We start from the raw sequence: 8740 nt of genomic DNA on the forward strand, positions 1-8740 counted from the left end.
TACTGTTGGGCAATTGATAGAAAAGCAAATAATCATAACGATATCCAAGGCAATGATCATGTATATAGGCATCAGGTCCTAGACAAGTAAACCAACTCCTACCTCCATCTACTACTATTACTCCACACATCGACCGCTATCCAGCATGCATCTAGAGTATTAAGTTCATAAAGAACGGAGTAATGCCTTAAGCAAGATGACATGATATAGACAAAGTAAACTCACGCATGAATAAAACCAATTTTTTTATCCTTAATGGCAATGATACAAATACGTGTCATGTCCCTTTCTGTCACTGGGATTAAGCACCGCAAGATCGAACTCATTACAAAGCACCTCTCCCATTACAAGAAAAAACAATCTAGTTGGCCAAACCAAATCAATAGACCAGAGAGAATACAAAGCTATAATAATCATGCATAAGAGAGTTCAGAGAAAACTCAAATAATATTCATGGATAATCTGATCATGAACTCACAATACATCGGATCCCAACAAACACACTGCAAAAGGTGATTATATCGGATAGAACTCTAAGAACATCGAGGAGAACATTGTATTGAAGATCAAAGAGAGAGAGAGAGAGAGAGAGCCATCTAGCTACTAACTATGGACCCGTAAGTCTGTGCTAAACTACTCACACATCATCGGAAGGGCATCAAGGTTGATGTAGAGCCCTTCCGTGATTGAATTCCCCTCCGGCAGAGTATCGGAAAAGGCCTCCAGATGGGATCTCGTGGTTCTGGCACTTGCAGCGGTGGAAAAAGTATTTCAGCTCGCTCTCTATTGGTTTCCTGATTTTAGAGAATTTATAGAGGTGGAGTTAGGTGAAACAGAGCCACGTGGGCCCCACGAGCCACAAGGGCATGCCCTGGTGCCTCGTGGGCCACTGCTCCATCTTCTCATACCCTCCCGAAGCTTCCAGGGTCTCTTATGTCCAAAAAAATCTCCAAAAAGTTTCATGGCATTTGGACTTCGTTTGGTACTGATTTCTGAAAAACCAAAAACAGGCAAAAACAACAATTTGCACTGCGCCCTAAGTTAATTGGTTAGGCCCAAAAAAGATATATAATTGCTTGTAAATGTATATAAAACATACAAGACAGATAGTATAATTGCATGGAACAATAAAAATTTATAGATATGTTGGAGACGTATCGTGATTCATGGGAGGGAGGAGCATCAATAGCTTTAGCTGTGAAAACTCTTGGTCTTGGAGGATTAGTGTAATCAGTTCACCCAAGATTAGTAGGACAAATAACTACTGGGTTTGTGCTAGAAAAGCATCTTGTGTGATGGGGAAAGAGTGGAAAAAGAAAGAGATTCATCAGCTATGGAATCTGACAGGTACCGGTAATGAACGGAGGGGGCTGTTCATGAAGCATCCCATGTATTGTAATGGTGCTAACCTAGCTATTGTTCCTACTCCTTTGGCTGGTGCCAAATCAGGCGACTTTGAAGTTGAAGCTTTCCCACAGAACGATGTAACCATGTTGGTAGTACGATTGCCTTAGAGCGCAGATGTCTCCGTCCCTAGGAACGTGATGCTTAGGGGATCGCAACAGCTTTCGAGGGTAGAGTATTTGACCCAAATTTATTGATTCGACACAAGGGGTGCTAAAGAATATTCATGAGTATTAGAAGTTGACTTGTCAATTCAACCACACCTGAAAGACTTAATATATGAAGTGAAGTTTTTAGCAGCAAAGTAGTATGGAAGTAACGGTAACGGTGGCAAAAGTAACATCAGTAGTTTTGTAGCGATTGCAACACTAGCAACAGCAAAGTAACTTAGCAAGGCTCAATATGTGAAAAGCTCGTAGGCAATGGATCAGTGATGGTTAATTATGTCGGATGGCATTCATCATGCAACAGTTATAAACTAGGGTGACACAGAACTAGCTCCAATTCATCAATATAATGTAGGCATGTATTCCGTATATAGTCATACGTGCTTATGGAAAAGAAATTTCATGACATCTTTTGTCCTACCCTCCCGTGGCAGCGGGATCCTAATGGAAACTAATGGATATTAAGACCTCCTTTTAATAAATAACCGGAACAAAGCATTCAGTGGTACGCATCGGTGCTATACAAACGGTTTTTAACCCCTTTCTGCGACGACATTTGGAACCGTCGCCAAGTGAGTGTGGGCGATAGCGGGGTCCTTCCCACACGACCCAGAAATCGTCAGGGATAGGCCCTCTCGGGACATAGGCTGGGGCCAAATGACCTCGTGTGTGATCAGGCGAGGCATCGAAACCCAATCATTTTCGTTCGTATTTACATCCCACATGGTGAATCCTAGAAAAAAATCCATTCGTATGTATAGCACACACAGTCAATCCAAGGAATACGTTTCCGTTCTGATGTACATCACACACAGTCAATCCAGGGCAAACATTTCCATTCGTATGTATATCACACACAGTCAATCCAAGGAATATGTTTCTGTTCTTATGTACATCCCACACAGTCAATCCAGGGAAAACATTTCCGTTCATATGTACATCCCACACAGTTTTATGTGTAGGCTCGTGTGTGAAAGGTGTAACTATCACACATGCTCTGCCTTGGTTAACTGTATGATTTTATCAACTACATCACACACGATTTGATGAAGAAACTGTGTGGCATTGGGCTATCCATCACAAGCGCTTTTGCTGCTAGAACCGTTTGCAAAGTTCCATTACACATTTAGTAGGTTTATTAGTTTACAATTAATAATTGCAGTATTACGCAAATTCAAATTTCATATCAAACAATTGTTTGCCAATTTCATATCAGGCACATAAATATATTATAACCACACAGTATGATAGCTACATGAAAATAGCACAGTACAACATATAGCTAGTTCAACTTCATAAGAACAATATTAGAACAATATATTCATTTCCCTAATTGAGATCATCCAGGCTCGTCTTATCCATCTCTGCTTTCAGTTCAGTAAGAACCTGTTTGCAGTGGCCAACTGGGAAAGTGCCTCCTCCTTCGCCAACACCATCTTAGCAAAGTATGATTTAAAAATTTGAGCTCATTCTCCACCTTACTCTTTTTATCCCGCATCTTCAAATATTCTTTAGCGTTGACAACACCTTCTCTAAGCCTACGTTTGTTCTCTTCCTCATACATGCACCAGAGCTTCGCTAGGAACATCTCCAAAGACTGTGGCCACTCTTGATCAACCCACTCCAAGTAAGAACACTACTGTTCATCCTATAATATTTAAAACTAGACCAGTAACAATTGTAGGGGAAATGGGCTTATAGCAACATAGAAAATCACCAATGCTTATTTTGAAAAACTGAAGAAACATGTTAATTATGACATATCTTCTCAAAAAGATCAATGTGCAAATGAATTAATTGCTACTGAGACAACAACCAAATTCTGGAACATCAGAAGCTATAATTAACTACAACAACGCTACAAGTTCTTAATCATGTACAATAAATAACAAATTGAACATTTTATGAGGAAGGTAAATAAAACTGCAACAGCATAGCGACAGTGTTTGGATGACAGCAAATTGATACTAACAGGTGTGTACATGCACAAATTTAGTAACGTAGAACTAATAGCACTAAGGCCATCCACTATGTGTGCCAAAACTAGAGTGAAGACAATTGTTGCTACATCTCGCACCAGTGACCTGCACTGGCGAGCCGATGTAGCGGAAAAAATCAGGGACCCGGACTCCGGAGCACCTAGTTGCTCCGATGCCCAGTTCCTTCGTGCCATAAAGATTTAGTATTTTACTACTTGGCTACTCGGATGTGTGGACCAAAGTTGGATACACAAATTGCTGAAGTGGTGCCAAATAATTTTCTAATGGCACCACTGATGAGATGGCAACAATTTTAGATACTAGGTACAAACTGTGACATTGTCTTAGGATGTGTTTGGTTGAAGGTGTGGTATGAACGGGTTGGGACTGTTACAGTGTCTGAATCACATATAACAAATGATTTGTAACAATGAAAGAGGGTCTAACCTTCTCTGCACATGCCAGAAACTTCCTCCCACTGTCCATAGATTCAAACGCAACTAGCTTCACGCATGGAGATTGATGGTGACAACGAGCAGATAGATCTTCAGCCACCCCGCTCCATTTGTTGCCACTGATGGTCCTAGGGAGCTACAAGAGGAAGAAATGACTCAAATCGACCGCCGGGTAAAAATCCTTCATTCCAAGTCATAGCCCGGGAGAGAGAAGAGAGGCATACCTGGGTGGTGAAGGAGTCATCGCCGGAGGAGGAACCGCTGGAGAGGTCTTTGAAGAAGACGATGGCGACCCCGGCGGTAGGATGCGAGACGGCGAGAACGAGGAAGTGGCTATAGCTTAGGAAGGAAGGAAGGAGGAAATAGGGGAAATGTGACTTGTGGTCGAGGAGAAAAGGGGTGGGGAAGGGGTGAGGGGGCGGGGGTAGATATTTTCGCGCTAGGCCAAAATTTTGGAAATGTAGAGGGAAACTTTGCGCACGGTGCCGCCGGACCATTCACTTTGAACAATTGTGTGCATCGCAAATGATTCTTCTGTTTTATGCACATGGGATGAGTTTGATAATTCAAATTTGGGTGGAAATTTCCCCGGGTACGTCATTGCATAATTTAACATCGCTTGCTAATTTGGGCACATAAAAAGGGTGTACAGCAGACAGACCACACTTACTGAATCGAGCAAATTTAGTAATTAAACAGAGCCAGTTGACCTAAACATTGCTCTAACAAAATACCAGCATTAAAAACAAAGCCTAAGTACGCATAATTTTAACAAATCCGCCGCCGCGCCGGCCTATGCATCGCCGGTGTGAGATGAGATGTCGATGACTTGTCCTGGCAACATGCCACCGTTGGTGGACTTTGCGTCCTACTGCTGAAGTCGACCTTGTCCTCTTCCTCGGCGCCGCCCTCAAGGTTGTAGTACTCGTAGTAGTGGTTGCGCCAGAGCTCGCATTGGTACTCCACCGCCGATTCGTCGACGGATAGACTCTTCTCTACCTCGACCTCGGCCACGGCCACACGCAACTCCTCCTCCCAATGCTCCTCGATCTCCATCGCCTCCTGCATCTCCAGCTACTGCTCGGCGACCTCATGAGGAAGCAGGTGCTCCATGGCCATCGCCGCCTTTTCGGACATGGGTTGCATGCTGGAGTCCAAGGTGGTCTGGAATATCTTGGAATGTGCATCCTCGATCTTGGCGTGGATGGCCTAGACCCAGGCCAGGGCAACATCGGCGGCACGGATGGCAGCTCGAGCGCTCTCGGCGTTTGCAGCTGCCTTGTTGCAGCACCTGCAGCCGTCTCAGCTGCTACAGCTACCCTGTCGGCTGCCACAGACGCCCTCTCGACAGAAGCGGCCGCGGTCAAAGCGGATGCGGCGGCACTCTCGGCGTAGGCGGCCGCGCTTGGGGGGGGGCACGGCCTTCGTACGGGCCTTCACGAAGCATTTTCACACCGTCATCTTTGCAAGAAGGGGGTGCGGGAATGGGGATCGAGATTCGTGGATTCGGGGGTTGCCGACACTGGAGCAGACGAGCCGGCGAAGCTTAAGGAGGGAGACTTAAATGGACCCAGATATGTTCATCACAAACTGTTCCTAGAAAACAACTACGTGTGATGTTGTAGATATTTTTTATTAGCTGTGAAAGACGGATTTGGAGTAATGTGGCAGCGGATGGTGTTTTAAATGTACGAGATATTTTGTAGTACTAATACAACTGTCATGTCAAATTTGGAAAATTTCAGGGGTCATTTGACCTTTTAAGAGATTTAAGTGATTTTCTTAATAGTGGAATCCGCAAGGTGCAAGTTTAAAGAGCAATCATCAAAATCACGGAAACCGAGCAAATCACACAAAGTCTTTGGAATCGTGGAAACACTAGCACCCAAATCACACAAAGCATAGAACTGATGATCTTTAATCTTAATTTTAATAGTAGGTTCCCACTCATCATAAAGTTTTCTAGGGATGGAAACTTCCAACTCAATGTTTTCTTCATAATATTGTGTCAAAGCATCAACGATATGTTTGGTAAAGGCTTTATTTTGACTATAAGCATGAGGAGAATTTAGCACAGATTGCAAAAAGGAAATGCAATCTATCAAAGAGCAATTATCATAATTAAATTCCTTGAAATCCAAAATAGTGGGTTCATTAATATTTAAAGTTTTGACTTCTTCAATCCCACTTTTAACAATTTTAGCATGAAGATCTAAAGACTCCGAATTTTTGGAACGCCTTCTAGGTAAAGGTGGATCATATTCAGTCCCATCATTATCAAGATTCATATTACAATACAAAGATTTAATAGGGTACACATCAATAACTTTTAGATCTTCATCTTTGTTATCATGGAAACTAGAAGAACACGCTTTTATAAAGCAATCTTTCTTAGCACGCAACCTAGCGGTTCTTTCTTTGCACTCATTAATGGAAATTCTCATGGCTTTGAGAGACTCATTGATATCATGCTTAGGAGGAATAGATCTAAGTTTTAAAGAATCAACATAAAGAGAAATTCTATCAACGTTCCTAGCCAACTCATCAATCTTAAGAAATGTTTCTTCAATCAAAGCATTGAAATTATTTTGTGAGGTAATAAATTATTTAATATTAGATTCAAAATCAGAGGGTATCTTATTAAAATTTTCATAAGAATTGTTGTAGGAATTACCATAATTATTAGAGGAATTACTAGGATACGGCCTAGGATTAAAGTTTCCTCTATACGCATTGTTACCAAAATTATTCCTACCAACAAAATTCACATCCAAAGATTCATTATTATTCTCAATCAAAGTAGACAAAGGAATATCATTAGGATCAGAAGAAACACTTTTATTAGCAAATAATTTCATAAGTTCATCCATCTTACCACTCAAAACATTAATTTCTTCTATCGCATGCACTTTCTTATTAGTAGATCTTTCAGTGTGCCATTGAGAATAATTAACCATAATATTATCTAGGAGTTTAGTAGCTTCTCCTAAAGTGATTTCCATAAAAGTGCCTCCTTCGGCCGAATCTGAAAGATTTCTAGAAGCAAAATTCAATCCAGCATAAAATTTTGGTATAATCATCCACAAATTCAAACCATGTGTGGGGCAATTACGTATCATTAATTTCATCCTCTCCCAAGCTTGTGCAACATGTTCATGATCAAGTTCCTTAAAATTCATAATATCATTTCTAAGAGAGATGATCTTAGTGGGAGGAAAATACATAGAGATAAAAGCGTCTTTGCACTTATTCCACGAATCAATACTATTTTTAGGCAAAGACGAAAACCAAGCTTTAGCATGATCTCTAAGCGAAAAACGAAATAGCTTCAATTTAACAATATCATTGTCCACATATTTCTTCTTTTGCATATCACACAAATCAACGAAGTTTTCCAGATGGGTAGCGGCATCTTCACTAGGAAGGCCGGAAAACGAATCCTTCATGACAAGATTCAGCAAAGCAGCATTAATTTCACAAGATTTAGCATCGGTAAGAGGAGCAATCGGAGTGCTAATAAAATCATTGTTGTTGGTATTGGTAAAGTAACACAATTTGGTATTATCTTGAGCCATCGTGACAAGCAAGCAAACCAACACACAAGCAAACAAGAAACGGGCAAAAAGAGGCGAATAGAGAAAGAGAGGGAGGATGGAGAGAGAAAGGGCGAATAAAACGGCAAGGGTAAAGTGGGGGGAGAGGAAAACGAGAGGCAAATGGCAAATAATGTAATTCAGGATATAAGGGTTTGTGATGGGTACTTGGTATGTTGACTTTTGCATAGACTCCCCGGCAATGGCGCTAGAAGTCCTTCTTGCTACCTCTTGAGCACTGTGTTGGTTTTCCCTTGAAGAGGAAAGGGTGATGCAGCAGAGCAGCGTAAGTATTTCCCTCAGTTTTTGAGAACCAAGGTATTAATCCAGTAGGAGGCCATGCATGAGTCCCTCGCACCTACACAAACAAATAAACTCCTCTCAACCAACGCGATAAAGGGGTTGTTAATCCCTTCACGGTCACCTATGACAGTGAGATCTGATAGATATGATAAGATAACATTTTTGGTATTTTTATGATAAAGAGAAATAAAGATGCACGTAAAATAAATGAAAAAGGAAATAACTAGGTATTGGAAGATTAATATGATGGAAAATAGATCCAGGGGCCATATGTTTCACTAGAGGCTTCTCTCGAGAGCATAAGTATTACGGTGGGTGAACAAGTTACTATTGAGAAATTGATAGAATTGAGCATAGTTATGAGAATATCTAGGTATGATCAAGTATATAGGCATCACGTCCGAGACAAGTAGACCGACTCCTGCCTGCATCTACTACTATTACTCCACACATCGACCGCTATCCAGCATGCATCTAGGTATTAAGTCAAGAGAACAGAGTAATGCTTTAAGCAAGATGACATGATGTAGAGGGATTTCATGCAATATGATATAAACCCCATCTTGTTATCCTCGTGGCAACAATACAATATGTGCCTTGCTGCCCCTACTGTCAGTAGGAAAGGACACCGCAAGATTAAACCCGAAGCTAAGCACTTCTCCCTTTGCAAGAAAGATCAATCTAGTAGGCCAAACCAAACTGATAATTCGAAGAGACTTGCAAAGATAACCAATCATACATAAAAGAATTCAGAGAAGATTCAAATATTGTTCATAGATAAACTTGATCATAAACCCACAATTCATCGGTCTCAACAAACACACCGCAAAAGAAGATTA

This window comes from Triticum urartu, chromosome 4 (assembly GCF_003073215.2).
Source record: "Triticum urartu cultivar G1812 chromosome 4, Tu2.1, whole genome shotgun sequence".
Classification (NCBI taxonomy): domain Eukaryota; kingdom Viridiplantae; phylum Streptophyta; class Magnoliopsida; order Poales; family Poaceae; genus Triticum; species Triticum urartu.